The sequence below is a fragment of the Tasmannia lanceolata genome, unplaced genomic scaffold, assembly GCF_043159265.1.
Source record: "Tasmannia lanceolata isolate RefF3 unplaced genomic scaffold, GAP_Taslan_0.1 ptg000003l, whole genome shotgun sequence".
Classification (NCBI taxonomy): domain Eukaryota; kingdom Viridiplantae; phylum Streptophyta; class Magnoliopsida; order Canellales; family Winteraceae; genus Tasmannia; species Tasmannia lanceolata.
This window is the reverse complement of record NW_027518680.1, coordinates 31,036,940-31,061,645: the sequence shown is the minus strand read 5'-3', so window position 1 is coordinate 31,061,645 and position 24,706 is coordinate 31,036,940. Positions and strand designations below refer to the sequence as shown.

Sequence of the window (24,706 nt, the reverse complement as noted above, 5' to 3'; positions counted from 1 at the left end):
TTTTTGGATTTTGTTTGGTATATTATTTTACGCATTTTTTGAAAATTATCAGATTTTGGGAGAATTGTTACTGACGTCAAATCACAGATAAAATTCTCCAAAGTTTTACAGTAGTCTTAAATTCTATACTGCTTGCTTCTGTAAAATTTTCAAGTGATTTGGATCTTGTTTCATATGAGCTGTAGTGTTAATTCATAATCTGGTTTGAAATTTGAAAAATCCGAAACTGATAGTAAATAGTTTTCTAAATTCATGGAAATCTCACAGCATGCTATTTTCACTTATCTCTTACTACTGTAGAAATTTCATGGAATTTAGATATCTATTTCTAGTAGTTTATGTGTTATTTTTGCAATCTGGTTAATTAATTTTTAAATCCATATTAAATATGAGTTTAATGTAAAAATCTGTAAAAATCTTCCAGTAAATTACATCTCATCATATCTTGTTGGTGGAGAAGTTTCAACTCATTTCGAGTTCGTTTGCAACAGCTTCACTTGTAAAATCACTCATATGGTTAAAAATTGGTAAAATCCATTAAAAAATAAAAATTAAGTGAAAATCATCTTAAAATCTCTAAAGCACCTTCATCTTTGTGTGTGTTTGGGAGACCCGCCCGGTCTCATTCTCTCGTTAGTCCTCTTTGTGCGCCGTTTGGTTTTGGAAGAACGCCCTACTCGGCTTGGCTTCATACCCCTACCCTTATGGGTATTGGGTTGCACATTTGTTGCACCCTAGGGCTAGGTAGCTGTCCGGCCCGGCTGGGTGTTTTACCTCTGCCAAATGTGCAAATTCGTGTTTCCTTTTCTTTTAGAGAGTCTTTGACTCATCTATCCTTTAGTTGGTGTTATTGGAGTCTTTGACTCATGTTTCCATTTCTTTTAGAGAGTCTTTGACTCATTCGTTCTTTTGTTGTACTACTAGGAAGTCTTTGACTCATTGGTTCTTCTGTTGGCGTTATTTGGGAGTCTTTGACTCATTCCTCCTCTAAGTTGTAGTATTAGAGAGTCTCTGACTCATTTGTTCCCCTCTTTAGTGTTGTTAGTTCGGAGTTTCTCCTTTAGAGTTGTTGATTACTTCGCTTTTGATTAGAGGCTAACTCAGTCTTATTAGAGCTTTGCTTGCTTAGGATCTTGGACCATTTTCTCTCTTCTTGGGACGCTATCTTTCTTGTTGTGGTTTGTCTCTTTGAGACGCTAGTTGCTTATTCGGGGTTTCCCCTTTTGCTTTAGGGCTTTGCCCTAGTTTGTGGTATTACTTGCGTGTTCCCTTTAAGATTAAAAATATTTTAAGGTCCTGAGCATTGGAAAAGCTATAAAATCCAAAAAACATTAGAAATTTAAAACTCAAAAAAACATTTGAAAACATCAAAAACCTTAAAAAAAATCTAAAGTGTTGAGTGTTTCTTTTAGAAGCGTATTAGGCGAGTTCGATTTTCGAACTACGTTGGCTTGATCCTCTTCCGAGGTACGTAGTGCAGCTTGGGATTTATATCCCAAGTCCAGCCAAACCTTTTTTGTAAATAATATCTTAAACTTTCTTCAAAAACCTTTAAAATCTTATTTTCAAAAGATCTTCCTCTAGAGTTAGGAGTTTCTCCTAGATAGAGAGTTTTAGAGTTAGGGTTTTTTCTTTTGATAAGTTGTTTGATTGTTTGTTTGTTGTGTGCTTGTTTTTAGAGTTAGGGGTCTGTCCTAGAGTTATAGGAGCGCCTCCGTCCGGTCAGTCGGCGATCCATATCGCCGAGTGATGACTAGAGTAGGATACGCTAGTCCACCCTTGGTTTTCCTTAGGAAATACAGCCTAGTCACACATAGGTTGTAAGAACCACCTGCATTAGCTTAGGGCTAATCTGCATTTAGTTAGGGCATATAGGGTGTCATAAAATCCACAATTCACTGAAATTTAAATAATCGTACAAGAAACTTTAATAACCGGTTCGGTCTTTTAGATCGAGTCTAGGATAGAAGTCTAGGTGTCTTAGGCATCCTAGCTTAGAATAGGCGCGGAGAACTACGTTGCCTTGATTCTCGTGGAGGCGGGGATACGTAGGCTTCTTTGGATGAATACCAGATCATCTGAGGACTCGGGCTAATCACTTTTAAAACTGTTGAAACAATCAAATCACTTAGGATTTTCCATGAAATTAGAATTTTATGAGAACTTTCACTTAGATTGAATCCAAACCAATTAAGAAATCAAGATACACATTTAGGATTCACATTGAAATTAGATCATAGGATGCATGTCACATAGATAGCACATTAACAGAGAGTTGAATGAGCCATTAAAAATGAATTTAAAAGAGTTAACTTTTGGAATTGAAGACCGATTATCGGGCAGGAATGGTGCATGTGGTGGATAAATCCCCATACCTTCCATTCTTGTAACCAGGTAGCGAGTCTAGATTTCTGGTTAATTATGGGTCCTAGATCCCACATCTAGGTGGCGACTCTGTCAGTCTCTTTTGTGTGGAATTCGGATTGCCTTAGTGATCCCAAGTTCACATAAAAGATGAATTAAAATTAATAATAAAAGGCACACGCCAATCGCGTGGGTACGAGAGACCAAGAGATAGTGCGTGGCGGCTCTCGCGCCACGCCCCTCTCGCGGGATCGGGTCCCACAGCTGGTATGATCGCACCCAGCATGCCTCTCCATTGTCAAAGTAATAAAGAGTTTCCACTCGCATTGTCGTACGAAGTCCGTTTAAATGAAAGTGCGAAAAAATCCTGCTAGATGACACCGGATGGACGATCCGAGCATGTCGGGAAGACGGATGACCGCCAAGGCTGTCATCGCGCGATGAATCTTCCCGAGTACCCCCGAATCAATATAAGAATCGCTACGATCTGACGGGCGGATCAAAAGTTATCGTCGGAACGATATTTGTGCACCAAGGGTAGCTCACGGCCAGTAAACACCTTCCGACCGGATTCATGACTCGCATCCACTAGTACACTCATCCGCTATAGCCTGTACGTCACTGAATCTAAACAAACCCCCGCTATAATTTGACCGCAAATGAAATGTCAGAACGAATTCCGTTTATCGAATCAAACGACACTATCAGCCCGCCATAATAAAGACCGGACGTATTTGAACTCACTATCCGGCAGAAAATAAAAAGATCCCAACCGAAACGTAGGAGGCGTCGCACTAAACGTGCGTTTCAGTTCGCATCGATGTTCCAGAACCGAAAGATTGTTCGAAAAAAGTGGTAGATAGCCGAAAAAAGTGACAGGGGTGCAACACGAGGACTTCCCAGGAGGTCACCCATCCTAGTACTACTCTCGCCCAAGCACGCTTAACTTCGGAGTTCTGATAGGATCCAGTGCATTTGTGCTGGTATGATCGCACCCAGCATGCCTCTCCATTGTCAAAGTAATAAAGAGTTTCCACTCGCATTGTCGTACGAAGTCCGTTTAAATGAAAGTGCGAAAAAATCCTGCTAGATGACACCGGATGGACGATCCGAGCATGTCGGGAAGCGGGATGACCGCCAGGGCCGTCAACGCGCGATTAATCTTCCCGAGTACCCCCGAATCAATATAAGAATCGCCACGATCTGACGGGCGGATCAAAAGTTATCGTCGGAACGATATTTGTGCACCAAGGGTAGCTCACGGCCAGTAAACACCTTCCGACCGGATTCATGACTCGCATCCACTAGTACACTCATCCGCTATAGCCTGTACGTCACTGAATCTGAACAAACCCCCGCTATAATTTGACCGCAAATGAAATGTCAGAACGAATTCCGTTTATCGAATCAAACGACACTATCACCCCGCCATAATAAAGACCGGACGTCTTCGAATTCACCATCCGGAAGAAAATAAAAAGATCCGAACCGAAACCTAGGAGGCGACGCACTAAACGTGCGTTTCAGTTCGCTTTGATATTCCCGAACCGAAAGATTGTTCGAAAAAAGTGGTAGATAGCCGAAAAAAGTGACAGGGGTGCAACACGAGGACTTCCCAGGAGGTCACCCATCCTAGTACTACTCTCGCCCAAGCACGCTTAACTTCGGAGTTCTGATGGGATCCAGTGCATTTGTACTGGTATGATCGCACCCAGCATGCCTCTCCATTGTTAAAGTAATAAAGAGTTTCCACTCGCATTGTCGTACGAAGTCCGTTTAAATGAAAGTGCGAAAAAAATCCTGCTAGATGACACCGGATGGACGATCCGAGCATGTCGGGAAGCCGGATGACCGCCACGGCTGTCATCGCGCGATGAATCTTCCCGAGTACCCCCGAATCAATATAAGAATCGCTACGATCTGACGGGCGGATCAAAAGTTATCGTCGGAACGATATTTGTGCACCAAGGGTAGCTCACGGCCAGTAAACACCTTCCGACCGGATTCATGACTCGCATCCACTAGTACACTCATCCGCTATAGCCTGTACGTCACTGAATCTAAACAAACCCCCGCTATAATTTGACCGCAAATGAAATGTCAGAACGAATTCCGTTTATCGAATCAAACGACACTATCACCCCGCCATAATAAAGACCGGACGTCTTCGAATTCACCATCCGGAAGAAAATAAAAAGATCCGAACCGAAACCTAGGAGGCGACGCACTAAACGTGCGTTTCAGTTCGCTTTGATATTCCAGAACCGAAAGATTGTTCGAAAAAAGTGGTAGATAGCCGAAAAAAGTGACAGGGGTGCAACACGAGGACTTCCCAGGAGGTCACCCATCCTAGTACTACTCTCGCCCAAGCACGCTTAACTTCGGAGTTCTGATGGGATCCAGTGCATTTGTGCTGGTATGATCGCACCCAGCATGCCTCTCAATTGTCAAAGTAATAAAGAGTTTCCACTCGCATTGTCGTACGAAGTCCGTTTAAATGAAAGTGCGAAAAAATCCTGCTAGATGACACCGGATGGACGATCCGAGCATGTCGGGAAGACGGATGACCGCCAAGGCTGTCATCGCGCGATGAATCTTCCCGAGTACCCCCGAATCAATATAAGAATTGCTACGATCTGACGGGCGGATCAAAAGTTATCGTCGGAACGATATTTGTGCACCAAGGGTAGCTCGCTGCCAGTAAACACCTTCCGACCGGATTCATGACTCGCATCCACTAGTACACTCATCCGCTATAGCCTATACGTAACTGAATCTGAACAAACCCCCGCTATAATTTGACCGCAAATGAAATGTCAGAACGAATTCCGTTTATCGAATCAAACGACACTATCACCCCGCCATAATAAAGACCGGACGTATTTGAATTCACTATCCGGCAGAAAATAAAAAGATCCCAACCGAAACGTAGAAGGCGTCGCACTAAACGTGCGTTTCAGTTCGCATCGATGTTCCAGAACCGAAAGATTGTTCGAAAAAAGTGGTAGATAGCCGAAAAAAGTGACAGGGGTGCAACACGAGGACTTCCCAGGAGGTCACCCATCCTAGTACTACTCTCGCCCAAGCGCGCTTAACTTCGGAGTTCTGATGGGATCCAGTGCATTTGTGCTGGTATGATCGCACCCAGCATGCCTCTCCATTGTCAAAGTAATAAAGAGTTTCCACTCGCATTGTCGTACGAAGTCCGTTTAAATGAAAGTGCGAAAAAATCCTGCTAGATGACACCGGATGGACGATCCGAGCATGTCGGAAAGCCGGATGACCGCCAAGGCTGTCATCGCGCGATTAATCTTCCCGAGTACCCCCGAATCAATATAAGAATCGCCACGATCTGACGGGCGGATCAAAAGTTATCGTCGGAACGATATTTGTGCACCAAGGGTAGCTCACGGCCAGTAAACACCTTCCGACCGGATTCATGACTCGCATCCACTAGTACACTCATCCGCTATAGCCTGTACGTCACTGAATCTGAACAAACCCCCGCTATAATTTGACCGCAAATGAAATGTCAGAACGAATTCCGTTTATCGAATCAAACGACACTATCACCCCGCCATAATAAAGACCGGACGTCTTTGAATTCACCATCCGGAAGAAAATAAAAAGATCCGTACCGAAACGTAGGAGGCGACGCACTAAACGTGCGTTTCAGTTCGCATCGATGTTCCAGAACCGAAAGATTGTTCGAAAAAAGTGGTAGATAGCCGAAAAAAGTGACAGGGGTGCAACACGAGGACTTCCCAGGAGGTCACCCATCCTAGTACTACTCTCGCCCAAGCACGCTTAACTTCGGAGTTCTGATGGGATCCAGTGCATTTGTGCTGGTATGATCGCACCCAGCATGCCTCTCCATTGTCAAAGTAATAAAGAGTTTCCACTCGCATTGTCGTACGAAGTCCGTTTAAATGAAAGTGCGAAAAAATCCTGCTAGATGACACCGGATGGACGATCCGAGCATGTCGGAAAGCCGGATGACCGCCAAGGCTGTCATCGCGCGATTAATCTTCCCGAGTACCCCCGAATCAATATAAGAATCGCCACGATCTGACGGGCGGATCAAAAGTTATCGTCGGAACGATATTTGTGCACCAAGGGTAGCTCACGGCCAGTAAACACCTTCCGACCGGATTCATGACTTTCATCCACTAGTACACTCATCCGCTATAGCTTGTTCGTCACTGAATCTAAACAAACCCCCGCTATAATTTGACCGCAAATGAAATGTCAGAACGAATTCCGTTTATCGAATCAAACGACACTATCACCCCGCTATAATAAAGACCGGACGTATTTGAATTCACTATCCGGCAGAAAATAAAAAGATCCCAACCGAAACGTAGGAGGCGTCGCACTAAACGTGCGTTTCAGTTCGCATCGATGTTCCAGAACCGAAAGATTGTTCGAAAAAAGTGGTAGATAGCCGAAAAAAGTGACAGGGGTGCAACACGAGGACTTCCCAGGAGGTCACCCATCCTAGTACTACTCTCGCCCAAGCACGCTTAACTTCGGAGTTCTGATGGGATCCAGTGCATTTGTGCTGGTATGATCGCACCCAGCATGCCTCTCCATTGTCAAAGTAATAAAGAGTTTCCACTCGCATTGTCGTACGAAGTCCGTTTAAATGAAAGTGCGAAAAAATCCTGCTAGATGACACCGGATGGACGATCCGAGCATGTAGGGAAGCCGGATGACCGCCAGAGCTGTCATCGCGCGATGAATCTTCCCGATTACCCCCGAATCAATATAAGAATCGCCACGATCTGACGGGCGGATCAAAAGTTATCGTCGGAACGATATTTGTGCACCAAGGGTAGCTCACGGCCAGTAAACACCTTCCGACCGGATTCATGACTCGCATCCACTAGTACACTCATCCGCTATAGCCTGTACGTCACTGAATCTGAACAAACCCCCGCTATAATTTGACCGCAAATGAAATGTCAGAACGAATTCCGTTTATCGAATCAAACGACACTATCACCCCGCCATAATAAAGACCGGACGTCTTTGAATTAACCATCCGGAAGAAAATAAAAAGATCCGTACCGAAACGTAGGAGGCGACGCACTAAACGTGCGTTTCAGTTCGCATCGATGTTCCAGAACCGAAAGATTGTTCGAAAAAAGTGGTAGATAGCCGAAAAAAGTGACAGGGGTGCAACACGAGGACTTCCCAGGAGGTCACCCATCCTAGTACTACTCTCGCCCAAGCACGCTTAACTTCGGAGTTCTGATGGGATCCAGTGCATTTGTGCTGGTATGATCGCACCCAGCATGCCTCTCTATTGTCAAAGTAATAAAGAGTTTCCACTCGCATTGTCGTACGAAGTCCGTTTAAATGAAAGTGCGAAAAAATCCTGCTAGATGCCATCGGATGGACGATCCGAGCATGTCGGGAAGCCGGATGACCGCCAGGGCTGTCATCGCGCGATGAATCTTCCCGCTTACCCCCGAATCAATATAAGAATCGCCACGATCTGACGGGCGGATCAAAAGTTATCGTCGGAACGATATTTGTGCACCAAGGGTAGCTCACGGCCAGTAAACACCTTCCGACCGGATTCATGACTCGCATCCACTAGTACACTCATCCGCTATAGCCTGTACGTCACTGAATCTGAACAAACCCCCGCTATAATTTGACCGCAAATGAAATGTCAGAACGAATTCCGTTTATCGAATCAAACGACACTATCACCCCGCCATAATAAAGACCGGACGTCTTTGAATTCACCATCCGGAAGAAAATAAAAAGATCCTAACCGAAACGTAGGAGGCGACGCACTAAACGTGCGTTTCAGTTCGCATCGTTGTTCCAGAACCGAAAGATTGTTCGAAAAAAGTGGTAGATAGCCGAAAAAAGTGACAGGGGTGCAACACGAGGACTTCCCAGGAGGTCACCCATCCTAGTACTACTCTCGCCCAAGCACGCTTAACTTCGGAGTTCTGATGGGATCCAGTGCATTTGTGCTGGTATGATCGCACCCAGCATGCCTCTCCATTGTCAAAGTAATAAAGAGTTTCCACTCGCATTGTCGTACGAAGTCCGTTTAAATGAAAGTGCGAAAAAATCCTGCTAGATGCCATCGGATGGACGATCCGAGCATGTCGGGAAGCCGGATGACCGCCAGAGCTGTCATCGCGCGATGAATCTTCCCGATTACCCCCGAATCAATATAAGAATCGCCACGATCTGACGGGCGGATCAAAAGTTATCGTCGGAACGATATTTGTGCACCAAGGGTAGCTCACGGCCAGTAAACACATTCCGACCGGATTCATGACTCGCATCCACTAGTACACTCATCCGCTATAGCCTGTACGTCACTGAATCTAAACAAACCCACGCTATAATTTGACCGCAAATGAAATGTCAGAACGAATTCCGTTTATCGAATCAAACGACACTATCACCCCGCCGTAATAAAGACCGGAGGTATTTGAATTCACCATCCGGAAGAAAATAAAAAGATCCGAACCGAAACGTAGGAGGCGTCGCAATAAACGTGCGTTTCAGTTCGCATCGATGTTCCAGAACCGAAAGATTGTTCGAAAAAATTGGTAGATAGCCGAAAAAAGTGACAGGGGTGCAACACGAGGACTTCCCAGGAGGTCACCGATCCTAGTACTACTCTCGCCCAAGCACGCTTAACTTCGGAGTTCTGATGGGATCCAGTACATTTGTGCTGGTATGATCGGACCCAGCATGCCTCTCCATTGTCAAAGTAATAAAGAGTTTCCACTCGCATTGTCGTACGAAGTCCGTTTAAATGAAAGTGCGAAAAAATCCTGCTAGATGACACCGGATGGACGATCCGAGCATGTCGGGAAGCCGGATGACCGCCAAGGCTGTCATCGCGCGATGAATCTTTCCGAGTACCCCCGAATCAATATAAGAATCGCTACGATCTGACGGGCGGATCAAAAGTTATCGTCGGAACGATATTTGTGCACCAAGGGTAGCTCACGGCCAGTAAACACCTTCCGACCGGATTCATGACTCGCATCCACTAGTACACTCATCCGCTATAGCCTGTACGTCACTGAATCTGAACAAACCCCCGCTATAATTTGACCGCAAATGAAATGTCAGAACGAATTCCGTTTATCGAATCAAACGACACTATCACCCCGCCATAATAAAGACCGGACGTCTTTGAATTCACCATCCGGAAGAAAATAAAAAGATCCGAACCGAAACCTAGGAGGCGACGCACTAAACGTGCGTTTCAGTTCGCTTTGATATTCCAGAACCGAAAGATTGTTCGAAAAAATTGGTAGATAGCCGAAAAAAGTGACAGGGGTGCAACACGAGGACTTCCCAGGAGGTCACCCATCCTAGTACTACTCTCGCCCAAGCACGCTTAACTTCGGAGTTCTGATGGGATCCAGTGCATTTGTGCTGGTATGATCGCACCCAGCATGCCTCTCCATTGTCAAAGTAATAAAGAGTTTCCACTCGCATTGTCGTACGAAGTCCGTTTAAATGAAAGTGCGAAAAAATCCTGCTAGATGACACCGGATGGACGATCCGAGCATGTCGGGAAGACGGATGACCGCCAAGGCTGTCATCGCGCGATGAATCTTCCCGAGTACCCCCGAATCAATATAAGAATCGCTACGATCTGACGGGCGGATCAAAAGTTATCGTCGGAACGATATTTGTGCACCAAGGGTAGCTCACGGCCAGTAAACACCTTCCGACCGGATTCATGACTCGCATCCACTAGTACACTCATCCGCTATAGCCTGTACGTCACTGAATCTAAACAAACCCCCGCTATAATTTGACCGCAAATGAAATGTCAGAACGAATTCCGTTTATCGAATCAAACGACACTATCACCCCGCCATAATAAAGACCGGACGTCTTCGAATTCACCATCCGGAAGAAAATAAAAAGATCCGAACCGAAACCTAGGAGGCGACGCACTAAACGTGCGTTTCAGTTCGCTTTGATATTCCTGAACCGAAAGATTGTTCGAAAAAAGTGGTAGATAGCCGAAAAAAGTGACAGGGGTGCAACACGAGGACTTCCCAGGAGGTCACCCATCCTAGTACTACTCTCGCCCAAGCACGCTTAACTTCGGAGTTCTGATGGGATCCAGTGCATTTGTGCTGGTATGATCGCACCCAGCATGCCTCTCCATTGCCAAAGTAATAAAGAGTTTCCACTCGCATTGTCGTACGAAGTCCGTTTAAATGAAAGTGCGAAAAAATCCTGCTAGATGACACCGGATGGACGATCCGAGCATGTCGGGAAGCCGGATGACCGCCAAGACTGTCATCGCGCGATGAATCTTCCCGAGTACCCCCGAATCAATATAAGAATCGCTACGATCTGACGGGCGGATCAAAAGTTATCGTCGGAACGATATTTGTGCACCAAGGGTAGCTCACGGCCAGTAAACACCTTCCGACCGGATTCATGACTCGCATCCACTAGTACACTCATCCGCTATAGCCTGTACGTCACTAAATCTAAACAAACCCCCGCTATAATTTGACCGCAAATGAAATGTCAGAACGAATTCCGTTTATCGAATCAAACGACACTATCACCCCGCCATAATAAAGACCGGACGTCTTCGAATTCACCATCCGGAAGAAAATAAAAAGATCCGAACCGAAACCTAGGAGGCGACGCACTAAACGTGCGTTTCAGTTCGCTTTGATATTCCAGAACCGAAAGATTGTTCGAAAAAAGTGGTAGATAGCCGAAAAAAGTGACAGGGGTGCAACACGAGGACTTCCCAGGAGGTCACCCATCCTAGTACTACTCTCGCCCAAGCACGCTTAACTTCGGAGTTCTGATGGGATCCAGTGCATTTGTGCTGGTATGATCGCACCCAGCATGCCTCTCAATTGTCAAAGTAATAAAGAGTTTCCACTCGCATTGTCGTACGAAGTCCGTTTAAATGAAAGTGCGAAAAAATCCTGCTAGATGACACCCGATGGACGATCCGAGCATGTCGGGAAGACGGATGACCGCCAAGGCTGTCATCGCGGGATGAATCTTCCCGAGTACCCCCGAATCAATATAAGAATCGCTACGATCTGACGGGCGGATCAAAAGTTATCGTCGGAACGATATTTGTGCACCAAGGGTAGCTCGCTGCCAGTAAACACCTTCCGACCGGATTCATGACTCGCATCCACTAGTACACTCATCCGCTATAGCCTGTACGTTACTGAATCTGAACAAACCCCCGCTATAATTTGACCGCAAATGAAATGTCAGAACGAATTCCGTTTATCGAATCAAACGACACTATCACCCCGCCATAATAAAGACCGGACGTATTTGAATTCACTATCCGGCAGAAAATAAAAAGATCCCAACCGAAACGTAGGAGGCGTCGCACTAAACGTGCGTTTCAGTTCGCATCGATGTTCCAGAACCGAAAGATTGTTCGAAAAAAGTGGTAGATAGCCGAAAAAAGTGACAGGGGTGCAACACGAGGACTTCCCAGGAGGTCACCCATCCTAGTACTACTCTCGCCCAAGCACGCTTAACTTCGGAGTTCTGATGGGATCCAGTGCATTTGTGCTGGTATGATCGCACCCAGCATGCCTCTCCATTGTCAAAGTAATAAAGAGTTTCCACTCGCATTGTCGTACGAAGTCCGTTTAAATGAAAGTGCGAAAAAATCCTGCTAGATGACACCGGATGGACGATCCGAGCATGTCGGAAAGCCGGATGACCGCCAAGGCTGTCATCGCGCGATGAATCTTCCCGAGTACCCCCGAATCAATATAAGAATCGCCACGATCTGACGGGCGGATCAAAAGTTATCGTCGGAACGATATTTGTGCACTAAGGGTAGCTCACGGCCAGTAAACACCTTCCGACCGGATTCATGACTCGCATCCACTAGTACACTCATCCGCTATAGCCTGTACGTCACTGAATCTGAACAAACCCCCGCTATAATTTGACCGCAAATGAAATGTCAGAACGAATTCCGTTTATCGAATCAAACGACACTATCACCCCGCAATAATAAAGACCGGACGTCTTTGAATTCACCATCCGGAAGAAAATAAAAAGATCCGAACCGAAACCTAGGAGGCGACGCACTAAACGTGCGTTTCAGTTCGCTTTGATATTCCAGAACCGAAAGATTGTTCGAAAAAAGTGGTAGATAGCCGAAAAAAGTGACAGGGGTGCAACACGAGGACTTCCCAGGAGGTCACCCATCCTAGTACTACTCTCGCCCAAGCACGCTTAACTTCGGAGTTCTGATGGGATCCAGTGCATTTGTGCTGGTATGATCGCACCCAGCATGCCTCTCCATTGTCAAAGTAATAAAGAGTTTCCACTCGCATTGTCGTACGAAGTCCGTTTAAATGAAAGTGCGAAAAAATCCTGCTAGATGACACCGGATGGACGATCCGAGCATGTCGGGAAGACGGATGACCGCCAAGGCTGTCATCGCGCGATGAATCTTCCCGAGTACCCCCGAATCAATATAAGAATCGCTACGATCTGACGGGCGGATCAAAAGTTATCGTCGGAACGATATTTGTGCACCAAGGGTAGCTCACGGCCAGTAAACACCTTCCGACCGGATTCATGACTCGCATCCACTAGTACACTCATCCGCTATAGCCTGTACGTCACTGAATCTAAACAAACCCCCGCTATAATTTGACCGCAAATGAAATGTCAGAACGAATTCCGTTTATCGAATCAAACGACACTATCACCCCGCCATAATAAAGACCGGACGTCTTCGAATTCACCATCCGGAAGAAAATAAAAAGATCCGAACCGAAACCTAGGAGGCGACGCACTAAACGTGCGTTTCAGTTCGCTTTGATATTCCTGAACCGAAAGATTGTTCGAAAAAAGTGGTAGATAGCCGAAAAAAGTGACAGGGGTGCAACACGAGGACTTCCCAGGAGGTCACCCATCCTAGTACTACTCTCGCCCAAGCACGCTTAACTTCGGAGTTCTGATGGGATCCAGTGCATTTGTGCTGGTATGATCGCACCCAGCATGCCTCTCCATTGTCAAAGTAATAAAGAGTTTCCACTCGCATTGTCGTACGAAGTCCGTTTAAATGATAGTGCGAAAAAATCCTGCTAGATGACACCGGATGGACGATCCGAGCATGTCGGGAAGCCGGATGACCGCCAAGACTGTCATCGCGCGATGAATCTTCCCGAGTACCCCCGAATCAATATAAGAATCGCTACGATCTGACGGGCGGATCAAAAGTTATCGTCGGAACGATATTTGTGCACCAAGGGTAGCTCACGGCCAGTAAACACCTTCCGACCGGATTAATGACTCGCATCCACTAGTACACTCATCCGCTATAGCCTGTACGTCACTAAATCTAAACAAACCCCCGCTATAATTTGACCGCAAATGAAATGTCAGAACGAATTCCGTTTATCGAATCAAACGACACTATCACCCCGCCATAATAAAGACCGGACGTCTTCGAATTCACCATCCGGAAGAAAATAAAAAGATCCGAACCGAAACCTAGGAGGCGACGCACTAAACGTGCGTTTCAGTTCGCTTTGATATTCCAGAACCGAAAGATTGTTCGAAAAAAGTGGTAGATAGCCGAAAAAAGTGACAGGGGTGCAACACGAGGACTTCCCAGGAGGTCACCCATCCTAGTACTACTCTCGCCCAAGCACGCTTAACTTCGGAGTTCTGATGGGATCCAGTGCATTTGTGCTGGTATGATCGCACCCAGCATGCCTCTCAATTGTCAAAGTAATAAAGAGTTTCCACTCGCATTGTCGTACGAAGTCCGTTTAAATGAAAGTGCGAAAAAATCCTGCTAGATGACACCGGATGGACGATCCGAGCATGTCGGGAAGACGGATGACCGCCAAGGCTGTCATCGCGCGATGAATCTTCCCGAGTACCCCCGAATCAATATAAGAATCGCTACGATCTGACGGGCGGATCAAAAGTTATCGTCGGAACGATATTTGTGCACCAAGGGTAGCTCGCTGCCAGTAAACACCTTCCGACCGGATTCATGACTCGCATCCACTAGTACACTCATCCGCTATAGCCTGTACGTTACTGAATCTGAACAAACCCCCGCTATAATTTGACCGCAAATGAAATGTCAGAACGAATTCCGTTTATCGAATCAAACGACACTATCACCCCGCCATAATAAAGACCGGACGTCTTTGAATTAACCATCCGGAAGAAAATAAAAAGATCCGTACCGAAACGTAGGAGGCGACGCACTAAACGTGCGTTTCAGTTCGCATCGATGTTCCAGAACCGAAAGATTGTTCGAAAAAAGTGGTAGATAGCCGAAAAAAGTGACAGGGGTGCAACACGAGGACTTCCCAGGAGGTCACCCATCCTAGTACTACTCTCGCCCAAGCACGCTTAACTTCGGAGTTCTGATGGGATCCAGTGCATTTGTGCTGGTATGATCGCACCCAGCATGCCTCTCTATTGTCAAAGTAATAAAGAGTTTCCACTCGCATTGTCGTACGAAGTCCGTTTAAATGAAAGTGCGAAAAAATCCTGCTAGATGCCATCGGATGGACGATCCGAGCATGTCGGGAAGCCGGATGACCGCCAGGGCTGTCATCGCGCGATGAATCTTCCCGCTTACCCCCGAATCAATATAAGAATCGCCACGATCTGACGGGCGGATCAAAAGTTATCGTCGGAACGATATTTGTGCACCAAGGGTAGCTCACGGCCAGTAAACACCTTCCGACCGGATTCATGACTCGCATCCACTAGTACACTCATCCGCTATAGCCTGTACGTCACTGAATCTGAACAAACCCCCGCTATAATTTGACCGCAAATGAAATGTCAGAACGAATTCCGTTTATCGAATCAAACGACACTATCACCCCGCCATAATAAAGACCGGACGTCTTTGAATTCACCATCCGGAAGAAAATAAAAAGATCCTAACCGAAACGTAGGAGGCGACGCACTAAACGTGCGTTTCAGTTCGCATCGTTGTTCCAGAACCGAAAGATTGTTCGAAAAAAGTGGTAGATAGCCGAAAAAAGTGACAGGGGTGCAACACGAGGACTTCCCAGGAGGTCACCCATCCTAGTACTACTCTCGCCCAAGCACGCTTAACTTCGGAGTTCTGATGGGATCCAGTGCATTTGTGCTGGTATGATCGCACCCAGCATGCCTCTCAATTGTCAAAGTAATAAAGAGTTTCCACTCGCATTGTCGTACGAAGTCCGTTTAAATGAAAGTGCGAAAAAATCCTGCTAGATGCCATCGGATGGACGATCCGAGCATGTCGGGAAGCCGGATGACCGCCAGAGCTGTCATCGCGCGATGAATCTTCCCGATTACCCCCGAATCAATATAAGAATCGCCACGATCTGACGGGCGGATCAAAAGTTATCGTCGGAACGATATTTGTGCACCAAGGGTAGCTCACGGCCAGTAAACACATTCCGACCGGATTCATGACTCGCATCCACTAGTACACTCATCCGCTATAGCCTGTACGTCACTGAATCTAAACAAACCCACGCTATAATTTGACCGCAAATGAAATGTCAGAACGAATTCCGTTTATCGAATCAAACGACACTATCACCCCGCCGTAATAAAGACCGGAGGTATTTGAATTCACCATCCGGAAGAAAATAAAAAGATCCGAACCGAAACGTAGGAGGCGTCGCAATAAACGTGCGTTTCAGTTCGCATCGATGTTCCAGAACCGAAAGATTGTTCGAAAAAATTGGTAGATAGCCGAAAAAAGTGACAGGGGTGCAACACGAGGACTTCCCAGGAGGTCACCGATCCTAGTACTACTCTCGCCCAAGCACGCTTAACTTCGGAGTTCTGATGGGATCCAGTACATTTGTGCTGGTATGATCGGACCCAGCATGCCTCTCCATTGTCAAAGTAATAAAGAGTTTCCACTCGCATTGTCGTACGAAGTCCGTTTAAATGAAAGTGCGAAAAAATCCTGCTAGATGACACCGGATGGACGATCCGAGCATGTCGGGAAGCCGGATGACCGCCAAGGCTGTCATCGCGCGATGAATCTTTCCGAGTACCCCCGAATCAATATAAGAATCGCTACGATCTGACGGGCGGATCAAAAGTTATCGTCGGAACGATATTTGTGCACCAAGGGTAGCTCACGGCCAGTAAACACCTTCCGACCGGATTCATGACTCGCATCCACTAGTACACTCATCCGCTATAGCCTGTACGTCACTAAATCTAAACAAACCCCCGCTATAATTTGACCGCAAATGAAATGTCAGAACGAATTCCGTTTATCGAATCAAACGACACTATCACCCCGCCATAATAAAGACCGGACGTCTTCGAATTCACCATCCGGAAGAAAATAAAAAGATCCGAACCGAAACCTAGGAGGCGACGCACTAAACGTGCGTTTCAGTTCGCTTTAATATTCCAGAACCGAAAGATTGTTCGAAAAAAGTGGTAGATAGCCGAAAAAAGTGACAGGGGTGCAACACGAGGACTTCCCAGGAGGTCACCCATCCTAGTACTACTCTCGCCCAAGCACGCTTAACTTCGGAGTTCTGATGGGATCCAGTGCATTTGTGCTGGTATGATCGCACCCAGCATGCCTCTCAATTGTCAAAGTAATAAAGAGTTTCCACTCGCATTGTCGTACGAAGTCCGTTTAAATGAAAGTGCGAAAAAATCCTGCTAGATGACACCGGATGGACGATCCGAGCATGTCGGGAAGACGGATGACCGCCAAGGCTGTCATCGCGCGATGAATCTTCCCGAGTACCCCCGAATCAATATAAGAATCGCTACGATCTGACGGGCGGATCAAAAGTTATCGTCGGAACGATATTTGTGCACCAAGGGTAGCTCGCTGCCAGTAAACACCTTCCGACCGGATTCATGACTCGCATCCACTAGTACACTCATCCGCTATAGCCTGTACGTCACTGAATCTGAACAAACCCCCGCTATAATTTGACCGCAAATGAAATGTCAGAACGAATTCCGTTTATCGAATCAAACGACACTATCACCCCGCCATAATAAAGACCGGACGTCTTTGAATTCACCATCCGGAAGAAAATAAAAAGATCCGAACCGAAACCTAGGAGGCGACGCACTAAACGTGCGTTTCAGTTCGCTTTGATATTCCAGAACCGAAAGATTGTTCGAAAAAAGTGGTAGATAGCCGAAAAAAGTGACAGGGGTGCAACACGAGGACTTCCCAGGAGGTCACCCATCCTAGTACTACTCTTGCCCAAGCACGCTTAACTTCGGAGTTCTGATGGGATCCAGTGCATTTGTGCTGGTATGATCGCACCCAGCATGCCTCTCCATTGTCAAAGTAATAAAGAGTTTCCACTCGCATTGTCGTACGAAGTCCGTTTAAATGAAAGTGCGAAAAAATCCTGCTAGATGACACCGGATGGACGATCCGAGCATGTCGGGAAGACGGATGACCGCCAAGGCTGTCATCGCGCGATGAATCTTCCCGAGTACCCCCGAATCAATATAAGAATCGCTACGATCTGACGGGCGGATCAAAAGTTATCGTCGGAACGATATTTGTGCACCAAGGGTAGCTCACGGCCAGTAAACACCTTCCGACCGGATTCATGACTCGCATCCACTAGTACACTCATCCGCTATAGCCTGTACGTCACTGAATCTAAACAAACCCCCGCTATAATTTGACCGCAAATGAAATGTCAGAACGAATTCCGTTTATCGAATCAAACGACACTATCACCCCGCCATAATAAAGACCGGACGTCTTCGAATTCACCATCCGGAAGAAAATAAAAAGATCCGAACCGAAACCTAGGAGGCGACGCACTAAACGTGCGTTTCAGTTCGCTTTGATATTCCTGAACCGAAAGATTGTTCGAAAAAAGTGGTAGATAGCCGAAAAAAGTGACAGGGGTGCAACACGAGGACTTCCCAGGAGGTCACCCATCCTAGTACTACTCTCGCCCAAGCACGCTTAACTTCGGAGTTCTGATGGGATCCAGTGCATTTGTGCTGGTATGATCGCACCCAGCATGCCTCTCCATTGTCAAAGTAATAAAGAGTTTCCACTCGCATTGTCGTACGAAGTCCGTTTAAATGAAAGTGCGAAAAAATCCTGCTAGATGACACCGGATGGACGATCCGAGCATGTCGGGAAGCCGGATGACCGCCAAGACTGTCATCGCGCGATGAATCTTCCCGAGTACCCCCGAATCAATATAAGAATCGCTACGATCTGACGGGCGGATCAAAAGTTATCGTCGGAACGATATTTGTGCACCAAGGGTAGCTCACGGCCAGTAAACACCTTCCGACCGGATTCATGACTCGCATCCACTAGTACACTCATCCGCTATAGCCTGTACGTCACTAAATCTAAACAAACCCCCGCTATAATTTGACCGCAAATGAAATGTCAGAACGAATTCCGTTTATCGAATCAAACGACACTATCACCCCGCTAGGGGTGTAAATGGATATTCGAAAATTCGATTACCGTCCGCATCCGAATCCGTTTAAAGCGAATATTATCCGGATCCGTTTCAAGCGGATATTATCCGAATCCGTTTATGAGATATCCGGCTCTTAGCGGATGCGAATCTGGTAAATGGTATATCCGATCCGTTTAACATCCGAATCCGAGAAGTAAATTTTATTTATTTATTATTAATAATATCATTAATATTTATTTTTAGTAATGACACACTATCTTTTGTTTCTAAAAGAAGAGTAAATTTTCTTTTTAGAAAAAAACAAAAACAAAAAGTGTTTTAGGTAGGAAAGGAAGTAATCTCTCATTTTAAGGGCATTCTTGGAGTTTGACATGGCTTCTTTATGAAGCAACAAATGTGGCCTGTAGGATGAAAAAAACAAATGGATGCTGGTGATTGAAAGAAGATGGCATAGTTTCTAGAGAATTATAGAGCAAAAAGGTGGGTGCGGGTAAACCCGCGGGTAACCCGGAAAATTTTGTAAATTTAACAGAAACTAAGGTGCTGTACTTTTTCTCAAAGTCTGTGTGCTTATGAACTGATGTCTAGCCATATCCGCTTCAAATGCAATCCCACCCATACTGACAAGAAAGATAACATTTTCCCTTTTGAAGAAAATCCTTCCCTTCATTAATAAGTCCATTTGTTGGGTCTATCAGATCTACACCATCCATTGGTTGGCCATACAGTCACATCTGGTAACAAGAAATATGGATTTTATATGGTGTAAGCATATAGTCCAGTATTAATCAAAATTTTCTGTACGGTCCATCCAAACCGTCCATTTGATGGGCCACAATGGAAATAGGGTTGTGCCCAACTTATCATTTCTATAGAATAATCTTAGGTCCCAACCCTCTGATCTAGAGGATTCTATAATATGTATGGGAATGATTGTTTAGGCACAATCTATTTGTGGATTATTGGATTATTGGATTGTAATAATTATTCTAAGTAAGTGTTTCTTTCAGTAATTGTCATAACCTTAAATATTTTATTGGTAATGTTTCATTTAAAACTTTATACTTTACTATTTCACTTTTGTGTGTAATGATTACGTTTTTACATTTTTGCTAGCACGAATTGCCAATCGGCGCATCTTTGCACCACCATTGCTACTTTCCAAGAGGAGAAGCTTGGTAGCAAATTATTATAAAATAAAAAAAAATGAAAATGTTATCAACACTACTGTCATACGGGCGCACTCTCACTTTATTAAAATTATGGTATGGCCCACACTACTGTTATTAAAATTATGTTATCTTCAACAGACAACACTACTGTTTTGCAAATTTCGTCCCACATCGGGAGAGAGGTGAAAACTTGTGTGGAGCTGTGGGTATAAATATGGGCCGGGGTTTAATGATAAAATCGTCTTAAACAGATGAGTAAGTAAAACAAAGCAAACGGTGGTAGCTGTTTGCTGCCCTTACAAAAAATTTTTGCGGATTTAAATTCGGATATCTGTTTATGGATTTCAATCCGGATAAAATTCGGATGTCCGTTTATGATTTCGGATATGTTCGAATTTGGATATCTGTTTATGAATTTGGATTTGAATCCAGATAAACGGGATATGTTCGAATTCGGATATCTGTTTATTAATTTGGATTTGAATCTCCGGATAAACGGATACGGATAATATCCGTATTCGAATAATATCTGTCGGATGCGAATTCAGTAACAAATTTTAATTATCCGTCGAATTCGGATGCGAATTCGGATACTGAATTTTGTAAACGAATTCGAATTCGGATATAGCACTATTCGATTCGAATTCGATCCGTTTACACCCCTACACCCCGCCATAATAAAGACCGGACGTCTTCGAATTCACCATCCGGAAGAAAATAAAAAGATCCGAACCGAAACCTAGGAGGCGACGCACTAAACGTGCGTTTCAGTTCGCTTTGATATTCCAGAACCGAAAGATTGTTCGAAAAAAGTGGTAGATAGCCGAAAAAAGTGACAGGGGTGCAACACGAGGACTTCCCAGGAGGTCACCCATCCTAGTACTACTCTCGCCCAAGCACGCTTAACTTCGGAGTTCTGATGGGATCCAGTGCATTTGTGCTGGTATGATCGCACCCAGCATGCCTCTCAATTGTCAAAGTAATAAAGAGTTTCCACTCGCATTGTCGTACGAAGTCCGTTTAAATGAAAGTGCGAAAAAATCCTGCTAGATGACACCAGATGGACGATCCGAGCATGTCGGGAAGACGGATGACCGCCAAGGCTGTCATCGCGCGATGAATCTTCCCGAGTACCCCCGAATCAATATAAGAATCGCTACGATCTGACGGGCGGATCAAAAGTTATCGTCGGAACGATATTTGTGCACCAAGGGTAGCTCGCTGCCAGTAAACACCTTCCGACCGGATTCATGACTCGCATCCACTAGTACACTCATCCGCTATAGCCTGTACGTTACTGAATCTGAACAAACCCCCGCTATAATTTGACCGCAAATGAAATGTCAGAACGAATTCCGTTTATCGAATCAAACGACACTATCACCCCGCCATAATAAAGACCGGACGTATTTGAATTCACTATCCGGCAGAAAATAAAAAGATCCCAACCGAAACGTAGGAGGCGTCGCACTAAACGTGCGTTTCAGTTCGCATCGATGTTCCAGAACCGAAAGATTGTTCGAAAAAAGTGGTAGATAGCCGAAAAAAGTGACAGGGGTGCAACACGAGGACTTCCCAGGAGGTCACCCATCCTAGTACTACTCTCGCCCAAGCACGCTTAACTTCGGAGTTCTGATGGGATCCAGTGCATTTGTGCTGGTATGATCGCACCCAGCATGCCTCTCCATTGTCAAAGTAATAAAGAGTTTCCACTCGCATTGTCGTACGAAGTCCGTTTAAATGAAAGTGCGAAAAAATCCTGCTAGATGACACCGGATGGACGATCCGAGCATGTCGGAAAGCCGGATGACCGCCAAGTCTGTCATCGCGCGATGAATCTTCCCGAGTACCCCCGAATCAATATAAGAATCGCCACGATCTGACGGGCGGATCAAAAGTTATCGTCGGAACGATATTTGTGCACCAAGGGTAGCTCACGGCCAGTAAACACCTTCCGACCGGATTCATGACTCGCATCCACTAGTACACTCATCCGCTATAGCCTGTACGTCACTGAATCTGAACAAACCCCCTCTATAATTTGACCGCAAATGAAATGTCAGAACGAATTCCGTTTATCGAATCAAACGACACTATCACCCCGCCATAATAAAGACCGGACGTCTTTGAATTCACCATCCGGAAGAAAATAAAAAGATCCGAACCGAAACCTAGGAGGCGACGCACTAAACGTGCGTTTCAGTTCGCTTTGATATTCCAGAACCGAAAGATTGTTCAAAAAAAGTGGTAGATAGCCGAAAAAAGTGACAGGGGTGCAACACGAGGACTTCCCAGGAGGTCACCCATCCTAGTACTACTCTCGCCCAAGCACGCTTAACTTCGGAGTTCTGATGGGATCCAGTGCATTTGTGCTGGTATGATCGCACCCAGCATGCCTCTCCATTGTCAAAGTAATAAAGAGTTTCCACTCGCATTGTCGTACGAAGTCCGTTTAAATGAAAGTGCGAAAAAATCCTGCTAGATGACACCGGATGGACGATCCGAGCATGTCGGGAAGACGGATGACCGCCAAGGCTGTCATCGCGCGATGAATCTTCCCGAGTACCCCCGAATCAATATAAGAATCGCTACGATCTGACGGGCGGATCAAAAGTTATCGTCGGAACGATATTTGTGCACCAAGGGTAGCTCACGGCCAGTAAACACCTTCCGACCGGATTCATGACTCGCATCCACTAGTACACTCATCCGCTATAGCCTGTACGTCACTGAATCTAAACAAACCCCCGCTATAATTTGACCGCAAATGAAATGTCAGAACGAATTCCGTTTATCGAATCAAACGACACTATCACCCCGCCATAATAAAGACCGGACGTCTTCGAATTCACCATCCGGAAGAAAATAAAAAGATCCGAACCGAAACCTAGGAGGCGACGCACTAAACGTGCGTTTCAGTTCGCTTTGATATTCCTGAACCGAAAGATTGTTCGAAAAAAGTGGTAGATAGCCGAAAAAAGTGACAGGGGTGCAACACGAGGACTTCCCAGGAGGTCACCCATCCTAGTACTACTCTCGCCCAAGCACGCTTAACTTCGGAGTTCTGATGGGATCCAGTGCATTTGTGCTGGTATGATCGCACCCAGCATGCCTCTCAATTGTCAAAGTAATAAAGAGTTTCCACTCGCATTGTCGTACGAAGTCCGTTTAAATGAAAGTGCGAAAAAATCCTGCTAGATGACACCGGATGGACGATCCGAGCATGTCAGGAAGATGGATGACCGCCAAGGCTGTCATCGCGCGATGAATCTTCCCGAGTACCCCCGAATCAATATAAGAATCGCTACGATCTGACGGGCGGATCAAAAGTTATCGTCGGAACGATATTTGTGCACCAAGGGTAGCTCGCTGCCAGTAAACACCTTCCGACCGGATTCATGACTCGCATCCACTAGTACACTCATCCGCTATAGCCTGTACGTTACTGAATCTGAACAAACCCCCGCTATAATTTGACCGCAAATGAAATGTCAGAACGAATTCCGTTTATCGAATCAAACGACACTATCACCCCGCCATAATAAAGACCGGACGTATTTGAATTCACTATCCGGCAGAAAATAAAAAGATCCCAACCGAAACGTAGGAGGCGTCGCACTAAACGTGCGTTTCAGTTCGCATCGATGTTCCAGAACCGAAAGATTGTTCGAAAAAAGTGGTAGATAGCCGAAAAAAGTGACAGGGGTGCAACACGAGGACTTCCCAGGAGGTCACCCATCCTAGTACTACTCTCGCCCAAGCACGCTTTACTTCGGAGTTCTGATGGGATCCAGTGCATTTGTGCTGGTATGATCGCACCCAGCATGCCTCTCCATTGTCAAAGTAATAAAGAGTTTCCACTCGCATTGTCGTACGAAGTCCGTTTAAATGAAAGTGCGAAAAAATCCTGCTAGATGACACCGGATGGACGATCCGAGCATGTCGGAAAGCCGGATGACCGCCAAGGCTGTCATCGCGCGATTAATCTTCCCGAGTACCCCCGAATCAATATAAGAATCGCCACGATCTGACGGGCGGATCAAAAGTTATCGTCGGAACGATATTTGTGCACCAAGGGTAGCTCACGGCCAGTAAACACCTTCCGACCGGATTCATGACTCGCATCCACTAGTACACTCATCCGCTATAGCCTGTACGTCACTGAATCTGAACAAACCCCCGCTATAATTTGACCGCAAATGAAATGTCAGAACGAATTCCGTTTATCGAATCAAACGACACTATCACCCCGCCATAATAAAGACCGGACGTCTTTGAATTCACCATCCGGAAGAAAATAAAAAGATCCTAACCGAAACGTAGGAGGCGACGCACTAAACGTGCGTTTCAGTTCGCATCGATGTTCCAGAACCGAAAGATTGTTCGAAAAAAGTGGTAGATAGCCGAAAAAAGTGACAGGGGTGCAACACGAGGACTTCCCAGGAGGTCACCCATCCTAGTACTACTCTCGCCCAAGCACGCTTAACTTCGGAGTTCTGATGGGATCCAGTGCATTTGTGCTGGTATGATCGCACCCACATGCCTCTCCATTGTCAAAGTAATAAAGAGTTTCCACTCGCATTGTCGTACGAAGTCCGTTTAAATGAAAGTGAGAAAAAATCCTGCTAGATGCCATCGGATGGACGATCCGAGCATGTCGGGAAGCCGGATGACCGCCAAAGCTGTCATCGCGCGATGAATCTTCCCGATTAC

General features: G+C 45.8%; 28 non-coding genes across 28 annotated transcripts; all 28 read right to left on the bottom strand.

Annotated features, from left to right (window-relative positions):
• Positions 1-3,242: 3,242 nt before the first annotated feature.
• On the bottom strand, positions 3,243-3,361 carry LOC143873833 (5S ribosomal RNA). The gene has a single exon (XR_013248530.1). It is a non-coding gene; the product is annotated as a 5S ribosomal RNA (ribosomal RNA).
• Positions 3,362-3,958: 597 nt separating this feature from the next.
• On the bottom strand, positions 3,959-4,077 carry LOC143873182 (5S ribosomal RNA). The gene has a single exon (XR_013247903.1). It is a non-coding gene; the product is annotated as a 5S ribosomal RNA (ribosomal RNA).
• Positions 4,078-4,675: 598 nt separating this feature from the next.
• On the bottom strand, positions 4,676-4,794 carry LOC143872105 (5S ribosomal RNA). The gene has a single exon (XR_013246862.1). It is a non-coding gene; the product is annotated as a 5S ribosomal RNA (ribosomal RNA).
• A 597-nt stretch (positions 4,795-5,391) lies between these two features.
• On the bottom strand, positions 5,392-5,510 carry LOC143873694 (5S ribosomal RNA). Its single transcript, XR_013248397.1, has one exon. It is a non-coding gene; the product is annotated as a 5S ribosomal RNA (ribosomal RNA).
• Positions 5,511-6,107: 597 nt separating this feature from the next.
• LOC143872104 (5S ribosomal RNA) lies at positions 6,108-6,226 on the bottom strand. The gene has a single exon (XR_013246861.1). It is a non-coding gene; the product is annotated as a 5S ribosomal RNA (ribosomal RNA).
• Positions 6,227-6,823: 597 nt separating this feature from the next.
• On the bottom strand, positions 6,824-6,942 carry LOC143872103 (5S ribosomal RNA). The gene has a single exon (XR_013246860.1). It is a non-coding gene; the product is annotated as a 5S ribosomal RNA (ribosomal RNA).
• A 597-nt stretch (positions 6,943-7,539) lies between these two features.
• LOC143872102 (5S ribosomal RNA) lies at positions 7,540-7,658 on the bottom strand. Its single transcript, XR_013246858.1, has one exon. It is a non-coding gene; the product is annotated as a 5S ribosomal RNA (ribosomal RNA).
• Positions 7,659-8,255: 597 nt separating this feature from the next.
• Positions 8,256-8,374, bottom strand: LOC143872101 (5S ribosomal RNA). The gene has a single exon (XR_013246857.1). It is a non-coding gene; the product is annotated as a 5S ribosomal RNA (ribosomal RNA).
• Positions 8,375-8,971: 597 nt separating this feature from the next.
• Positions 8,972-9,090, bottom strand: LOC143875114 (5S ribosomal RNA). The gene has a single exon (XR_013249776.1). It is a non-coding gene; the product is annotated as a 5S ribosomal RNA (ribosomal RNA).
• A 597-nt stretch (positions 9,091-9,687) lies between these two features.
• LOC143872099 (5S ribosomal RNA) lies at positions 9,688-9,806 on the bottom strand. Its single transcript, XR_013246855.1, has one exon. It is a non-coding gene; the product is annotated as a 5S ribosomal RNA (ribosomal RNA).
• A 597-nt stretch (positions 9,807-10,403) lies between these two features.
• LOC143872098 (5S ribosomal RNA) lies at positions 10,404-10,522 on the bottom strand. Its single transcript, XR_013246854.1, has one exon. It is a non-coding gene; the product is annotated as a 5S ribosomal RNA (ribosomal RNA).
• A 597-nt stretch (positions 10,523-11,119) lies between these two features.
• LOC143872097 (5S ribosomal RNA) lies at positions 11,120-11,238 on the bottom strand. The gene has a single exon (XR_013246852.1). It is a non-coding gene; the product is annotated as a 5S ribosomal RNA (ribosomal RNA).
• A 597-nt stretch (positions 11,239-11,835) lies between these two features.
• On the bottom strand, positions 11,836-11,954 carry LOC143872096 (5S ribosomal RNA). The gene has a single exon (XR_013246851.1). It is a non-coding gene; the product is annotated as a 5S ribosomal RNA (ribosomal RNA).
• A 597-nt stretch (positions 11,955-12,551) lies between these two features.
• LOC143872095 (5S ribosomal RNA) lies at positions 12,552-12,670 on the bottom strand. Its single transcript, XR_013246850.1, has one exon. It is a non-coding gene; the product is annotated as a 5S ribosomal RNA (ribosomal RNA).
• A 597-nt stretch (positions 12,671-13,267) lies between these two features.
• Positions 13,268-13,386, bottom strand: LOC143872093 (5S ribosomal RNA). The gene has a single exon (XR_013246848.1). It is a non-coding gene; the product is annotated as a 5S ribosomal RNA (ribosomal RNA).
• Positions 13,387-13,983: 597 nt separating this feature from the next.
• Positions 13,984-14,102, bottom strand: LOC143872091 (5S ribosomal RNA). The gene has a single exon (XR_013246847.1). It is a non-coding gene; the product is annotated as a 5S ribosomal RNA (ribosomal RNA).
• Positions 14,103-14,699: 597 nt separating this feature from the next.
• LOC143872090 (5S ribosomal RNA) lies at positions 14,700-14,818 on the bottom strand. Its single transcript, XR_013246846.1, has one exon. It is a non-coding gene; the product is annotated as a 5S ribosomal RNA (ribosomal RNA).
• Positions 14,819-15,415: 597 nt separating this feature from the next.
• On the bottom strand, positions 15,416-15,534 carry LOC143872089 (5S ribosomal RNA). The gene has a single exon (XR_013246845.1). It is a non-coding gene; the product is annotated as a 5S ribosomal RNA (ribosomal RNA).
• Positions 15,535-16,131: 597 nt separating this feature from the next.
• On the bottom strand, positions 16,132-16,250 carry LOC143875113 (5S ribosomal RNA). The gene has a single exon (XR_013249775.1). It is a non-coding gene; the product is annotated as a 5S ribosomal RNA (ribosomal RNA).
• Positions 16,251-16,847: 597 nt separating this feature from the next.
• LOC143872088 (5S ribosomal RNA) lies at positions 16,848-16,966 on the bottom strand. The gene has a single exon (XR_013246844.1). It is a non-coding gene; the product is annotated as a 5S ribosomal RNA (ribosomal RNA).
• Positions 16,967-17,563: 597 nt separating this feature from the next.
• Positions 17,564-17,682, bottom strand: LOC143873654 (5S ribosomal RNA). Its single transcript, XR_013248357.1, has one exon. It is a non-coding gene; the product is annotated as a 5S ribosomal RNA (ribosomal RNA).
• Positions 17,683-18,279: 597 nt separating this feature from the next.
• Positions 18,280-18,398, bottom strand: LOC143872087 (5S ribosomal RNA). The gene has a single exon (XR_013246843.1). It is a non-coding gene; the product is annotated as a 5S ribosomal RNA (ribosomal RNA).
• Positions 18,399-20,831: 2,433 nt separating this feature from the next.
• Positions 20,832-20,950, bottom strand: LOC143872086 (5S ribosomal RNA). Its single transcript, XR_013246842.1, has one exon. It is a non-coding gene; the product is annotated as a 5S ribosomal RNA (ribosomal RNA).
• A 597-nt stretch (positions 20,951-21,547) lies between these two features.
• Positions 21,548-21,666, bottom strand: LOC143872085 (5S ribosomal RNA). The gene has a single exon (XR_013246841.1). It is a non-coding gene; the product is annotated as a 5S ribosomal RNA (ribosomal RNA).
• Positions 21,667-22,263: 597 nt separating this feature from the next.
• On the bottom strand, positions 22,264-22,382 carry LOC143872084 (5S ribosomal RNA). The gene has a single exon (XR_013246840.1). It is a non-coding gene; the product is annotated as a 5S ribosomal RNA (ribosomal RNA).
• Positions 22,383-22,979: 597 nt separating this feature from the next.
• Positions 22,980-23,098, bottom strand: LOC143872083 (5S ribosomal RNA). The gene has a single exon (XR_013246839.1). It is a non-coding gene; the product is annotated as a 5S ribosomal RNA (ribosomal RNA).
• Positions 23,099-23,695: 597 nt separating this feature from the next.
• On the bottom strand, positions 23,696-23,814 carry LOC143873300 (5S ribosomal RNA). The gene has a single exon (XR_013248016.1). It is a non-coding gene; the product is annotated as a 5S ribosomal RNA (ribosomal RNA).
• A 597-nt stretch (positions 23,815-24,411) lies between these two features.
• Positions 24,412-24,530, bottom strand: LOC143872081 (5S ribosomal RNA). The gene has a single exon (XR_013246837.1). It is a non-coding gene; the product is annotated as a 5S ribosomal RNA (ribosomal RNA).
• Positions 24,531-24,706: the final 176 nt, after the last annotated feature.